Source organism: Colossoma macropomum, unplaced genomic scaffold, assembly GCF_904425465.1.
Source record: "Colossoma macropomum unplaced genomic scaffold, Colossoma_macropomum, whole genome shotgun sequence".
In the NCBI taxonomy this organism is placed as follows: Eukaryota; Metazoa; Chordata; class Actinopteri; order Characiformes; family Serrasalmidae; genus Colossoma; species Colossoma macropomum.
Window position 1 is genome coordinate 33,376,847 of NW_023494795.1, and position 16,118 is coordinate 33,392,964.

The 16,118-nt window shown below is 37.6% G+C and overlaps 1 protein-coding gene across 17 annotated transcripts in view; it reads right to left on the bottom strand.

Moving 5' to 3' along the window:
- The window catches only part of LOC118815848 (alpha-1,6-mannosyl-glycoprotein 2-beta-N-acetylglucosaminyltransferase), a 79,280-nt gene that overhangs the window by 50,938 nt on the left and 12,224 nt on the right, over window positions 1–16,118 (bottom strand). For 2 of the 17 annotated variants that reach the window (XR_005007819.1, XR_005007831.1), the window contains exons 1-6: window positions 14,340–14,751; window positions 12,640–12,747; window positions 10,710–12,103; window positions 10,348–10,386; window positions 5,121–5,237; window positions 4,840–4,969 (exon numbers count right to left, since the gene is read on the bottom strand). The gene's annotated coding sequence lies outside the window, so the exon portion shown is untranslated. Of the gene's footprint in view, window positions 1–4,839; window positions 4,970–5,120; window positions 8,781–10,347; window positions 10,387–10,593; window positions 12,104–12,639; window positions 12,748–14,339; window positions 14,753–14,804; window positions 14,920–16,118 lie in introns of those variants that run through there. The other 15 variants (XR_005007820.1, XR_005007822.1, XR_005007825.1 and 12 more) reach the window with 15 other exon arrangements.

A 16,118-nucleotide genomic window follows, 5' to 3' on the forward strand; every position in this document is an offset into this window, starting at 1 on the left:
TAAATTTAGAAGACAATAAAGATGAATACCATTCAAGAATTGACTGTTTTAATTAACTTTCCTGCTAATACAAAAGATAAAAAAATAAAACTCCAATGTATTTTTCCTGTCAAAATTTATATCCAAGGATGTGCAAAGTAGCAGTAATAAAACTAAATCAGTTTTTCTTTAATTAAGTAAATAAAAAAAATCAATCTAAATTTAAATGTTAAATTTAAACAGTGCAGTCTGTGCTCTGTACATTCTGCTGTCTGTCTAAATGCAACTAAATTCTACAATCACAGGTGTTTACTGAAACGGTGGAAAGTCAGCATCTCTCCGTGCTCCTGTGTCTCGCTCTCCTCTGAGAGCAGATACACCCCTCAACAGAGAAGTTCCGCTCGGATAGAGCGGATGATAACGTGGCGAATGTTTGTGGCAAACTTCTCTATGAACAGTTAAATTTGAACGATTTTGTGCAAACGCTTCATTTCAACGGTAACCCTTTAACCAGCTACCTAAACTGTTAGCAAGTGGTGCCAAGCGTTTATGGAAAACAGAAAACTTTGCAAACGCTCTCCTGCGTTCGCCGAATTTGAACGCAACAGTGGCCTCGGCGTTAAGACGACCATGCAGTGTTTAAAACTGTAAACGTTATCAGGAAAGTGAACAGAGTTTCAGTGAATAATAGTTACTTGCTTCTCTGTTCCAACTCCACTAAAGATACCAGGGAACCTGCATTTCAAAATACAAATATTACCGCTCGGTTCACAACATGAAGTAGGACGCCTTTTAGCATTAACATTAGCTAACTAACTCACTAGCACGACTATCGCCGCGTCCCGAACCACACACTTCTATACTTAACACACTACACTAATGAGTGCACTTCTAATGGTATATGCACTATTTTTACACACTATTTACTGAGCTAGTATGTGATTTGGGACGTGGTGTATCTTACCGAGATGAATCTTCATACAGTGAGCCGACAAGTTTCCTCTTCAGATGCTCCATCATGGAGGATTTGCTCCCGTAGCCAGTTAAGGTCGGCTTTACAAATAGCACAACTGACAACCTTTTTTCTGAGTTTAGCTCCCACATTTTGAAGGTTTTTTTTTGTTCTTGAGGCAGCTATCACGCTGTTGTTAGTTCTCCAGTGAGCGGTAATGTCAATGTTTCTAGAGAGCGCGAGAAAAACGTATAATGACGTCACCAACTAATCGACTACTAAATTAGTTGTCAACTAATTTCGTCGTCAATTTTAGTCGACTAAGTCGAATATTCGTTGCACCCCTAGTTCAAATACAGAATTTAATATGGATATGTGACTCTATCCCTGATGGTCTTCTCTGTTTAATTAAAAGTAATCAAAAGGTTATAGAGGATTTCCTCTACAGAACTATATCATTTCTATTAATGGGGTTGATATAATAGATAAGAAGTGTAACAATTTTATAAGCCAGCTTTTATTTCGTAAATCTATTCCATTAGCAACATTACAGTGGCCAACTCAACAAAGGCAGAACAGCCGCACAATTTGGACTGTCCCCTATAAATATGTTCTTAATAACAAGATAAAAGAACTGCTTTATAAAATATTGCATAGATGCTACCCTGTCAATGGTATGTACATTTTTCGACATGAGTGATGCATGTACTTTTTGTAAAGGGGCTACAGAATCCATTGAACACTTATTTTTAATTGTGTATTTTCTTACTCATTCTGGGTTGATCTCTTTTTTGACCTGAAGAGAAAGACTGGTAAAGAAATCCCCCTCAAAAGCCACTACGTTTTATATCTTTTTGATGACTTTTTTTATAATAAACCTCATCATAACAATAGCCAAATTTTACATACATAAGGTGAAATTTGCCAGAAAAATACCTTCATACATCACGTTTGTATGCACAGATCTGTGTAATTACATTTCTACATTAGTGAATTGGCACCAGCAGCAAAATAAGAAATATTGTAAATCTGTTGCTATGTTAAAGTTTTTCAATTTTATTTAAATCCAAATGGTATTCTTTTTGTTTCTGTTTTTCTTTGTTCTTGAATCTTTATTTTGTTTATTCTGGGATGTGAAGGCTGTAAGGCATCCTATTGTTATACCTCTTTGTATATATATGGTTATATGCTGGAAATTCACCAAAAGTCTTTGGACTGTGGGAGGAAACAGCGCCCAGAGGAAACCCACACAGAGACGGGGAGAACATACAAACTCCCATTTTTTTATTATTATTAATCTGAAATGAAGAACTGTTGATTTGCACTGCATAGGATACGTGATGTGACTTTCTGTTGATCATGCATGAAGGGGGTAGGTGAGCCATGTTTTTTTGTATTTGTCGGAGACGCTTAGGATCTTTAGGTTTGGGGACTTACTGTACACTTAAAATAGCTGTTAATTATTTGATTTATGCTTCAACTTCATAAATTATTTATTGGGTTGTTTTGTAATGTATTGCTTTACATTTGAAACTGACAGAGGGACACTAGGCGACACTAAAACTGAATCACCCCAACTTACTTTACCATTCGCTAGATGTTTACTTTGAGTGCCATGGCAGCAAGAAGACGACTTCAGGCTCTTCAGGCCAACTTTAACAGACTTATTGGTCTCAGAGAGAGGAAAATGCAGATGTGGGTAACATGCCAAGTCGACAAAGCTGGGTAGACCGGTAAGATATTTTGATCTTACCGATGGAACGTTATCTTGAATTTCGAGCTAACTGCGTTAGGTTAATGCTAGTTAGCGGAAACCAATAATCGTCCATGTGATCAATCAGCGTAGTTCTAGCTAGCAAACAGGGAGACAAATTGCAGGGATGTAAGTTATTATTCAATTTACATTTTTAATGCTGATCATTCAGAAATGATAAATAACTTTTGCGCTGTTTAAAAGAGCTAAGTTTCATCCTTACAACTTCTGGAACAATGCTCTGGAAGAGAATTTACTGCAACTAACTTAACGCTTATCTCGTTTAGGCTATTTTAATTTAATAATGTTACAAAGACAAGAATATGGACATAGTAAGCAAAATATCAAATTCATCATTTTAAATGTAATATCTTTTTGCACTTAATCCTCCAACTAATCAGAAATGCTAAACGTTAGGGCATTAAATAGTTTCACTCAGATCGAAGGTTTGGTTTTTATGTAATGAAAGGCTCTAAAGGTCTTAAGTCTCGAGTCCGAGTAGAGTCACAAGTCAAGATGCGGTCTATGGGTCTATCTCTGTGTGAACTAATTGGGAAGCTCATCATCCGAGCTATAGAAAGGGCAGAGAGACAGCTTAGGTTGGAGGGACGACTGAAGAATGACAACAGCGTGTTTTTATTGGATTTTTTTGGGTCCTTTTTTTGGGGGTCTTTATGCTCTAGTTAAATATACTCAATTTAGTAAAGTATCAGTACCCTTATCGGCTGACTTTGAATTGTAGTGTGGTTGTTGCTATCCTCTTCCTCTTCTCAGCCAACTTTTTTTTTTTTATCACATATGATACAGCATAAAAGCTTTATCTAATAGCGCTAACTAACCTTCACATTGTACCTGTAGACTTAAGGTGTTTCGGAGGGAAGCAGACAGCAGCACTTCTCATTCAGCAAGATGCCGCTCTGAGAGGATGTGCACTGTAAGGCTTGCCTTACTTCAAGACCCACATGAGGAAATTCTTATTCCAAGATGTAAGTATATACATGGCATTGATTACTGCATGGCAACATAAGTCACTTGAGGTAATTCCACCAACAAAACAAAACGTTACGTCTTTTTTAGTAAGTAATCAATGTATTTACATATCTTTTTTTTATCATTCATTAATTTAATTTGAGAAACATAATATATCACTGCTGTTTAAAGAAAACCGTGTATCTCCATTTTTGTCATTTTTCAGTTTTTGACATAATTTGAAAATGCCTGTTGCCCTTTACATTGTGTGCAAATTTAATGATGAATGGACCAAAAGAAACGGCCCAAAATGACCTGGAAAAAAGTCTGGTTCCATTGACTTACATTAAAAGTAAAGTAGGTTTTTTTCCTTTTCCTGAAAGTTATCATTTTGTAGATACAAGGTCTTGTTCTGACAACAGCGATATATTGTTAGAAAACCCCAGAACCCCTTGTGAATACCCCTGGCTGACACTGACTAAGTAGTCACCCTATTCAGTTGGGTTGATAGGAATCCTTACACAGACATCTACCCAGTCAGATTTCAGATTTCGTCACAATATGTCAGTAACAAAGGTAAAACATAGGAAATGATGCTAGCCTTAGGAGTTAATCAGTGAATATTCTGAGCAATGCTGCTAAGTGATGATTCTTGATGACGATTATGTCCCTAGATCACATCTTATGAATATTAGGAAACTGTAAAATACTCCAAGTCTTCACAAATCCAAGGACTTATGTTACCAACATGATCAACTGTAAAACCTGGTAGACTACCAAAACTTTCATCATTAGATGTTTTGAAGTCTTGTTTCTTTACCCTTTTTGTCTGAACCTATATTCTGCTTTGCTTTCTCTCTCCAACAGATACTTCTGCAATTAAAAAGATTGTTGTGCCATATGCCAAGACAAAGAGAGATTTCCAGCAGAGAGTTAGAGAGACATTTCCTGAACTAGAGGATAAGGCTTTTGAAATATGCAGGGTTGACCAGCGGCGGAGAATCCAGAGAGCTGAACCCAGTGCTCAGTGTCCGGCTGTTATTAAGGCATGCCCAGAGTTCTCTCGTTCAGCAGTTTACATTCACTTTAACGTATAACCTAGAATGCATTGTTTTATACAACTGCTTATTATTGTAATTTCAATAGCTAACATTTTTTCAGGTAAGTTAGCTAAGCATTCACTCACCCTTTTACTTGTCTTGACCGATAGCTGCAACAGAAGAGAGCAGTGATCCAGTAACCATTTTTTCAAGGTTTAGTCCATCCCCACTGTTGCCATTTTCTGAATTCATCTTCTTCCCCCCACACAGGACATGCTGTCAAATGAGGAACAAACAGAAAATCACTTGGTACTATTTAGAAACGTTTACAATTCACCATCACCTTGTTTTTTTTTTTTAATTCGGTCACTATGGGACTCATAGAAAATGCATTTAGATGAAGTTGTCAGTAGTTTTTTAAATTTACTTTTGTGCTGGGTGCAACGTGATAGAATGACTCAGACGCAGATAAAAAGGGGAAAAGAGGCTTTACTGCTAGAGTCGTGATCCAAAATCGTAGTCAGTAAACAGGCACAGGTCAAATCTAAAAGACAACACATACAAAAACACAAACATAACACCAGGCAAACAGGCCAAAATGGTTCAAGCAAAAAAAGCAAAGTCAAAATACAGAAAATCAGTCAGAACCAGGACATCACAACAAAGAAATGAAACACTCAGTAGCTCCTGGAAAGAAGCAACACCTCACAGACAGGTGAACTAAAAGCCCAGGCTTTATACTAACACTAACTAGGGTACAACAGGTGAAATAAATCAGTATTTGGGAGACAGAGAGTAGTGATTGGAGCGTGATAGAGTGTCAAGAGTCACGTGATCCCCCAGAGGGTTCTGGGAGATGGGAGTCCATGGAGGCCTCTGAGCCAGAGGGATGCATGATACTTTTTTTCCATAATAGTTTATGAAAAAACAAAACTACTATTTATAACCACTATTAATTAAAATCACCATTAATTAAATTGCATCCACTATTTATTAAATTTTAAAGTGTAAATTTTATTTCAATTCATCTCATGGCTCTGATTTTTAGATAGATATGTTGTAAACCATTGTCGTAACACTGTCTTTCTCTTAACCTAGCATGAATCTAATGTCCCTGAGTCTGCACATGGAAAGTCAAATGAAAGTGTAAGTAATAATTTTCTGTTTCACTCAAATTCAACATGAAGTAGGGTAAGGATGCATAATTGTAAATGGCTAAAGCATATGTAGCTGACGAAATTTGGTACTTGTTCACTTGGATGATGAAGGTGAAGAGCTGATGAGAGAGAGAAAACAGTACTTGTTATGAGATCTTACAATATCACTATTAGATAGAGAGTACTTAACATTCTTTGTTAAATGTTGGATATTAAAAACTGTTTGATGGATTTAAGTCTGGACTTCAAATGGACATTCAAGGACATTTAATAATTTGCCTTGAAGCTAATGCAGTGTTGTTAGTGTCCCTGTCCCTGCTGCTGAGAATCACCTCCATAGCATCGTGTTTCATGGTGCATGAGTATGGACCTGCATCAGTAGGGATGGTATAAGCCAAATGATGTACAGTGCCTGTTTTTGCCAGGCATAGTGCTTGCTGTTCTGCCCAAAGAACTTCCATCTCATCAGACCAGAGAATCTGTTCTTCAACCACCACAGAACCCCCACAGGGCAGGTATTATTTGGGTGGTGGGTCAATTCTCAGCACTGCAGTGACACTGATGTGGTGGTGTGTTAGTGTGTGTTGCACTGGTCTGAGTGGATCAGACACAGCGGTACTGCTGGAATTTTTAAACACTGTGTCCACTCACTGTCCACTCTCTTAGACACACCTACCTTGACCCGTAGATGTAAAGTCAGAGACGATAGCTCAGTGGTCACAGGACACTACCCGTAGGACGCTGTTGGCTGGACATCTTTGATTAGTGGACTATTGTCAGTCCAGGAGCGACAGTGAGGTGTTTAAAAACTCCTGCAGCACTGCTGTGTCTGATCCACTCGTACCAGTGTAACACACACTAACACACCACCACTCAATGCAGTGCTGAGAATGACCCACCACCCAAATAATACCTGCCTGTGGTGGTCCTGTGGGGGTCCTGACGATTAAAGAACAGGACAAAAGGAGGTTAACAAGTAGCAGGTTAACTACAGTTTGTAATTGTATCCTGAAAAAATGGACAAAGACTGCAAAAATAAGAAAATGCACATAATGAAGTTGCTAATCAGTGTGTTAACACACACACACACGAATAAAAAATGCATGTTGATTGTGCACTTCAGTGCACTTTAGTAATTTTATAGCAAACTCATACATTCTTATTTCTCTGTGATATTGAAAGGACTTGGTGGCACAAAGTGTCCTGATAGAAGAGCAAGATAATGAGTTTAACTGCTCCTTTGAAATAGACAGAACAAGGGTAAGACTATTTAGTATTCAGACTTTCTGAATGTTGTGAAATTCTGTTACTATGATTTATTAATTACTTGGAAAGACAAGACTGTAACATTTCTATGTAAGCAGTATTATGTTTGAATATTGCTATTGGTTTGATTTATCTCATGCTTTCAGAATGTTTTGGTACATCATACATATTATGAAGGATATGTATATATTGTTGCTGCTCAGACATTTACTTTACATTGCACCTTTTACATTTTAATAATAGGACATGAGACGAAGACAGATATTGGAGTTGGAGAGACAGCAGTGAATAGAAGGAAACATATTGGCAATATATCTGAACCAGCAGAAGGTTTTTTAATACAGCTGAAATATCCAGAACCGGAGAGTTCAGATCTAACACACCTGGCTTTAATATTTGGATGTCTTTAACCGCTTTCATTACCTCAATCAGGTGTGTTAGATTAGTGTTAAAGCTAAACTCAGGGTCCAGGGTGATAGGTCTCCAGGATCAGAATTGGGCACCCCTGTGTTAAAATGTTTCACTGCTCAACTCTACAATTTGCACTATTTTAATGTTCTGTTGTTTTGCAGGAAATGCTGGCCCAAACACAGAACACAGAATGTTGTGCTTTTAATAGTACCACCACCTCCAGTCAACCTTCTACAATAGTCATAATGTGAGCTCCTTTCACTCATGTGTCCCTGCTTGCTTCTGGCATTTCCTCCCCACTGGCTTTATCCCCTCCTGCTCGTAGAATTTCTCCATCCCCTGGCAGTTTGTCCCCTCCTGCACGTAGAATCTCTCCATCCCCCGGCAGTTTGTCCCCTCCTGCACGTAGAATCTCTCCATCCCCTGGCAGTTTGTCCCCTACCACTCGCAGAATCTCTATATCCCCTGGCAGTTTGTCCCCGGAGTGGGGTAATAAGTATACAGCACATCAACCAGTTCTCATTAAGTTTAAATCAGACATTGATATTAACTTAATAAAATTACACAGCTAACATCCCTATCCATAAAATGTTATTTCTAATAAAGTGGAGTGACGCATTAAAAAAAAGTACTGAACACAATTCATATTTAATTATTGGTAGAGAAGACTTTGTTTGCAATGACAGCTTCAAAACCTTTTTAATACAAATATCTGGTACAAAGTTGTTGAATGTTAATGTGAACAGCTGCATAGGAAATATATTTAATGACAAATTTGGTGATGTGTTGAATACTTATTTCCCCCACTGTATGTCTGTGTTTAATAAATTAGATACAAAATGCATCAACAATTGAAGAGGCAAGAGATGCTATCTTTGAGGCATCCAAAAGCCTATCCATACTTGGCACAATGCGCCATATCAAGGACCTTTTTCAAAGGGACAGTCTGGTCCAGGAGGCTGCCCAGGATTACTTTGAAGGAGGAGTCAAATTAGGATTTGAACAGTAAGAATAGTAATTCTGAAAAACAAAGAGTGCTTTGTAAAGATGGCACCAAGTGTAAAAAATTGATTTATTTATTTATTTTTGTTTTGTTTCATTTTATTTAAGATTCTTGAAAGGATTGCAGACTCTCGGGTTGGCAGAAGCTGTTTGATGTCATTCCTCAAAATTTCAAGAGCTATTTCTGAAAAGTGACGGATCCCTGAAAGCTAGGGACCTCATAACACTATTCAAGCCAGTTTGGTCACTCACTGGAAGCAAAAAAAGGTGGGCAGAGAATCAAGTGATGTTCTTCTGGAGGGACTGTATTTTACTCATCAATTAAAAGAAACCACTGTAGGACCACTGCTGACTAGACATTAAGTGGCAGATCATTCTTGACACACTGAGACTTCAGTTCAAAATTAGGTTTCTGTAAAATTTTGCTTGCAACACAGACATAACAACAAACAAATGTTCCATAAAGTAAAAAAATTAAATACCATGTGCAATAGAGGTGCAACACTCACTTTCATGTTACCAGTTAATTTCACATAAGCTGTGGCTCTTAATCATCTTTGTTTGTTTCATTTTTTCCTACTTTTAAGTTTATAATCAGAAACAGAATTTGCACAGGCATACACAATATACTTTACAGTATAGTGGTGTTCTCTTGTTTATTTTTAATCATAGACCTTTGTATTTTCTGTTAAGATACACAAGCTTGAAGTGCCAAAATTACATTTCTGTGCAACAATTTGGAGAATAAATCTTCACAACATGATAGATAGAAAAAAGTTCCATTTACTTTCTGGAGATCTGATTTACTTTTTTTCTCCTGATGTAAACGTAAATATGAAGAAAAAAAAAAGGAGATCATTTACAATTTTCACAAGTGCTGTGTCTGTACTATGATGTGGTCTAAAACCAGACTGAAATTTTTCATGTATTTGATTCCTACGCAAATGGAACTTAATTGTTCTGCCACAACTTTTTCCAAGACCTTCGATATAAAGGGGAGGTTCAAGATCTATAATTTGATAGGTCTATAAATTGATAGCTTGCAGGGATTAAGATTAGCTTTCTTAATCAGAGGTCTAATTACTGCTAGTTTAAGAGTTTTTGGGATATAGACAAGGCTAAGAAAGGAGTTTATTATTGACAGAAGAGGCTTGGTTATTTCTGGCAAAATTTCTTTGAGTAAGCCTGTAGTAATTGGATCTAATATGCAGAGATTCCAAGTAATACTATTCACAGAAACCTAGGTCGGGGGTTCCCAACCTTGGTCCCTAAGCCTCTCTGCCCAGTGAATTTTAGTGTCTTCCATGCTCCAAACACACTTGATCTAATTAATCAGAATGCATCCTGAGTTGATCGGGGTTCATGAGGGGCATCAGGTGTATGGGGCAGACAAAAGTTGCAATTTTGCAAGACAGCAGGCACCCAAGACTGGAGTTCAGAACTACCCATCCAGATCATACACTTTACAATTTTGAGAAAAAAATTATACACACACACACACACACACACACACACACACACACACACACATTAGCATTATTCTAAGACATACTGAAGAAGCCAAACTATTTTTACAATACACCATTTATGCATACTACGCTGGGCTTCAATCGTGTTGCAAAAACTAGCAGTCCATGTGCATGTTGCCTTATGAATTCACTAATATGGCAGACAATAAAAGTAAGACTAAAAACGTCAAGACTTCATAAAAGTGAAAAGAAATTGATAGGTGTTTTTCATAAAATACATGGACCCAATGGTGTCAAGTTATGTTAAACATTAATTTGATCAAATTAATTTGAAAAAGATAATTCATACCTTGTTCATCAGCTAACGTTTGCATCTCTGCAAGGAACGCTGAAAAATAAATAAGGGGTAGATTAATTCCACTCTGGCAATGTCTGTTAAAACATTATCCGTCCATCAAAATAACAACGTATAACGCATGTGCACTCCATTAATATGGAAATAGATTTCTGCTCGTTCAATATTAGCAAAGTAGAAGCGGCTCGTGTAACCTTCGAGTAATAAATGTATGTAAACAGTACATGAAACATAAGTTACCTCAGTATTATAGTCTCTGTTTGAACGTTATCAGACAAAGCCAAACGTGTACATTCTGTAAAAACCCTACTACAGTTTAAAAGAAAATTTCGAAGAGCCATTGTTTTATGCCTCACCAATGTCTTGGCCACCGATATCCTGCGTCTCCAAAACCACTTTGACACTCAGCGCGTCGCAATTACGTGATGACACGTAGTTACGCGCAGTTCACGCAGGGCTCACGTAAGCGCCTCATTGATGTAGAATGCCAAGAGCCGTACAGAAAGAGTAGCGTCAACGTAAGTTCAAAATGCTTGATGGTCACGTGATTCACGTAGACTTCGGATAGTTCCAGGAAGTTCTTTGCGGGCAATTTAAACCCATAAACACAGAGCGACAGAACTGCGTCTTTTGGTACTTTAAAGTCAATAAATGCACCGATTTACAATATTTATATAGAAAAACCAACGTGTGTGTGTAGTTACAACAATGATAACTATATTTTAAAGTCAAACTCGCTACTATTTGAGGATTAAACAGCTATCGTTACCTGGCTTGTTGACATGTTGGGTTAATGTGAACATCGTTTCAGAGTGTGTTTTCATTGTTTCATTGCTTTGACTTTTCAGTATTATAGATATTATGTTCTGAAACTTGTATGGTAGTTAAGATCAGTCATATCCTCATGTTGATATACTTAGAGGGAGGGGAAGAGAAGGAATGTTTCAAAATTGAGATCAGATTAATTTTCAACATAAATATAATTAACAAATACATCTTTAATTAATGGTTGTTTCAGTAATCCCAAGGCCTAGATAATTTTAATGACTTGATGACTACTGTAAACTCTATGACTTTCCGAAAAGGACAGAAGGAGAAGGAGCCAAAGAAATCTGTTCAGCATGTATATGCAAAAATCTGCTATTAAAAAGCGTACATTGAAACATCACATCCAGACCGAACAGGACATAAACACATCCATTTATATTTGTGTGTACACAAACATTTTATATATCTTGTCTTTTTACTATGCACATATTTACTGCGATGGATTCATTAAATAAAGCTATAACGAACTCAAACATGAATAGCCTGGCAGGCAGTTTGTCTGTGCCCTTTGCTCCATGTTGTCCTTGCATATAGTCCCCAGGATGGTTTGCTCTGCTGCATGGAGATGCTGCAATCGCTCGGAGAAAGGAGTAAAAATGTTTGATTTCCTCCACTGACACAGAGAAGAAAAAACTGCTGGCTCAAGTCAGCAAGAGCAATTACTAAATTACTTACCATCACTAAATATTACAACAACAACAACAACAACAACAACAACAACAACAGACACGGCATACGTTTCACAAACAAAAGCCACACCACTGGGAAGCTTAATGTTTTATTTATTAAAAATAAGGAACAGGTAAAGAATTCCAAGACCCAGGGAGCTGAGACTCAGGGTGCAGGGTAGGGGGTGCTGTCTCATTGTAGGGAGTCTCTAGGCTGAGTTGTGGTTCTTGCCATTAATCCAAAGTCAACTAAACTGCAACATAATGTACAGATAACAGTCAACAGAATCACAAAGCCTGCAAACACTCAATCCATAAGTCTCATTTGTTTACTCTTTAAAGTCTCCAATAAATCCACATCAGTAGTGACGTATCACGAAAATAGCTCTTTTTATTGTGTAACTTACATTAGCTCGTACGCCTAAATGGATAACGATATTTTCATTTTATCTCCTCCACCTCCACTCTACAAGCTCATGCTCCAGTGTTATATTTAACTAATATTTATCTCCCACCCACCCCATGAAAAATCATGTTTAGAAGCCTTTAAGATTTAACAACAGTGGATGAAAATATTAAGAGCAGGGATTTTACAATTACTAGGCTGTTTATGGTTAACATTATGGGTTCCTAACTTTACTCAGTACCCTAGCCTAATCGGTTGTTATCTGTTAATGTTCCTTAAATCTACTAATTTAGTCAGGGATAATCCACTGACATGCTTTAATATACATGTTAATTTCATTCAGATATGCTTATTATGTACAAACTGATTCTTTAAATGTCTTACCCTTTAAAAGAGCATCACATCCGGTCTATTCTGCTGCAACTCGGCAGCGCTGCTAGTATTTGCTGCTAACTTCCGGGAACTATTGAGAGGCTCCACGATCCGCCATTGCTGTGTTAAAAAAAAATAATTAAAAAAAAAGAAAAATAAATAAAAGTCCATTGGCGTGAACGGAGTTGACGCGACTCTCTCTATACGGCTCTGGGAATGCCATACGTTACATATCGTCAGGTGTTGTCACGCCCCCTTATTAAAATGCAGATGTATTCATATACAGCTTTACTGATTGGATGTAATGTCAAGACGTGTAAACGCCTAATTTTTTACTGCCTGCACACTTGCATAGAAAAAGAGAAGCGAACGGCGGCTGACAAGTATAATATAAGTATTAGGTTTAAACTGAGGCGCATGGCTTTTTTTTAAACCTCAGTAACCGGCGGTAAAGCATGTCCAGCTCTAATACATGAAAAAATGAAGGAAAAAAACAAAAAAAAAAAAAACTTAAAAAGTTTCTGGCTCCATCTTTAAAGAACTTTAAAAGAACTTGACGAGAGCGGGGTTTGGTCAGAGAACTTGTAAAGAGGAGAATTACCACTCTGCAATGTCTTCCGGTTTTCTCAAACGCTAGAGGGAGCTCCCAAGTGAGTCCAAAATCAATGGGTTGATATGAAGCATTTGAGCAAAATCATAGTTTGTGGCAGCCCCGTTATTGTATAACAGACTACGCCACCCCTTGGTTTATACCTAGAGCAAAGGGGAGCTCTGACCGTAGTAAATTCACAAATGCAGGTTCAGAAAAATACAAAAAATACAAATCTTTATTAAAGAAAGCTGAGGTCATACACTGTCAGTTCAGTTCATAAAACAAGAATAAATAAATAAAAACAACCAGTACTAAAAAAAAATTCACAGTACTCGAGCCTTGGCCCGTTGGGACACTAACGGAAAATTATTCTCTCAGTGACACGCGTGAAGAGATTCAAAAAGAAAAACGGAAAACACCATTCCAGCAATACATGCTAATCATTCCAAATGCACTGCACTGCAAATTTCTACCATTCTAGTGAACACAGCAATCCATCCCCAAACATTCCTCAGTCCCAAACTCCCTGGACTAAACTTAACCCCACGTAGACTGGAATACAACTAAAGGAAAATAATAGTAATAAAAATAACTAAAAGAAGTTGCAATCCCTCTAGCCAGTGGCTCACAAGTCACCAAATACCCGTTTACACACACACACACACACACACACACACACACACACACACAATATGGCCACATGCAGCTTAGGCAATAAAAAATTTTAAAGAAAGTTAGAGCAGCAACTCAATTAAAACTCAATTAAAAAAACCCACAATAAAAGTAGCAAGAGAACAGCAACTGGCACAGGATATACGATGTAATTAATCTAGTAAAATACAAGAAAAAGACAGGGCATTTTTGACTTTGTCCCTCGTAAGGCACATACAGATGAACAAATTAGTATAAATTAGTAAATTAGAATAACTTGATAGCCTGGCTCAGAAACATGGACTGAAGTCAAACATAGATGATTACTCTGCAAAACACATCTATTAGCAGCAGCAATAATGCAACAGCTAGAAGCTACACTCAAATGCTTCTTAAAACAGCCATGTTACTGAGCCAAATGCTAATAACAAAAGCAGAACATTCTGCACGATACAAAATCAAAACATACCTGGGGTACTAAGGCCAACGATGTAAACTGGACGCTACAGTTGGTGCTGACTTTGCTCCAGATTTACCAGCAGAAGCAAAGTAAGCAACATACAACTCAACATACCCTGACATAGTAGAGACTGAACCCGCGGTTCCAACAAGGAATGCTAACATCAACACGCCCGCCGACTGAGCCTAACAGCAATGAACCAAAAACTGCTACCAGGACCCCAGTGTTGGTATATATGCCTGCCCCAAAGACCCCATGTGGCTCTGCTCTCATCCTAATTACTGATGTCGCACACAAAGAAAAACACAAACAGAAGGCGTTCCACTACACAGGCTACATTTATAAATGCTTAAACATTTTTAATGTAAAAGAATGCAATCATTTCCTGAATATTGAATAGCATAAAACATTTTAACACCGCTGTTATATTTTTAAGAGCTTTTAAACTCGAGCTATAAGAGTTTAAAACGGCACCTCATGGATGTCCATGACGTCTGTGAGCGCGAACAGCCAATGAGCTGCTCCGCTCCTCAATCAATCATCACGCTCTAGCAGTAATGCCCGCCTTCTGCTGCCCAAAACCCGTTTGCTGTAGAAAAAAGAAAACATATAGGTAAGATTTCTTTGTTTTTAGTGAAATACATCTTTCTACTTTCTAAAATTAAAGAAACATTCTGGGCAAGTGATTAGAAACTATTTTAACTTTTCGTTTTTGGCCGTTGAGCTCCATTTGCTCCCATTCATTGAGGACTCACTCGCGAGCGCCCTCTGCTGTTTAGCAGTCCTGTTTTTGATATAACGTGGGGGGGAATAGGAAGTGGCCAGGCTCTTCATAAACAGAGCCGGTTTGGTGGAGCAACAGTAAGGGCGGGAACTGCGGTGCTGTGACGCAAATCCGCCGTAGGGCAGAACGTCTCATTTCGGTTCAGCCCTCACGGGTCTAAGCAGCCTTTAAAGGACACGTTTCAGTAGACCGCGTCCTTCGAAGGATCCAGCCCCTGAATTGGGACACACTATCTGCACGTGACAATACGTAGGAGTTTCGTAACCGCAATGTTATATCACGAGACTATGATTGTGCCCCTCCTATTTCACACGTGGTCAACGCATCATTGTCACATGACCAAAACTCCGTGAAATGAGCTACATTTACAAATTGATTTACAATTGCAAACTGCAGACTTGATTTGTTTGGTTCGAGCCAAAAGCCAAAAAAACTTGTTAAAGAATGAAAGCATTTTTTTTTTTTGCATGGATGCAATTTTGGTTTATATTAGACCAAAAAAACGAAAGGTTTCTGACGATTTGGAAGTTGGAAATTTTACATAAACTGTTGTGCTTAGCAAATACACTTTTCAGCCTTCATTAAAATGATCTTATTCAGAAGGTTCTTTAAGAAAAGTAATATTTTGAAAATGTATTCCATAGAGCACTGGCACCATATTTTATATCAGAATAGAAAGAAAAAACAGCAGATTTCTGATTGTTTGACTAATGCCCATACTCACAAGTGGTGTGGCTGAGACATACTGTTTTGCTGTTACTTTATTAACATAATCTTACTCAGGAAACATTAATCTATAAGAAAATTAAGAAAGTGGCATTATGAGGAAAAATATAGGTCTGCAGGAGAAGGGTTGGGAAACACTACACTTAGCATTAAATAAGCAGAACTCAGAATGAGTTCACACTCAGCATTTCATGTTTAAAAGCTCAGAATAAAAAGAAAATGCCATGTTATTTTTTATAAATATAATTCCATGTTTTTATTGTTCTGTTATATCTATT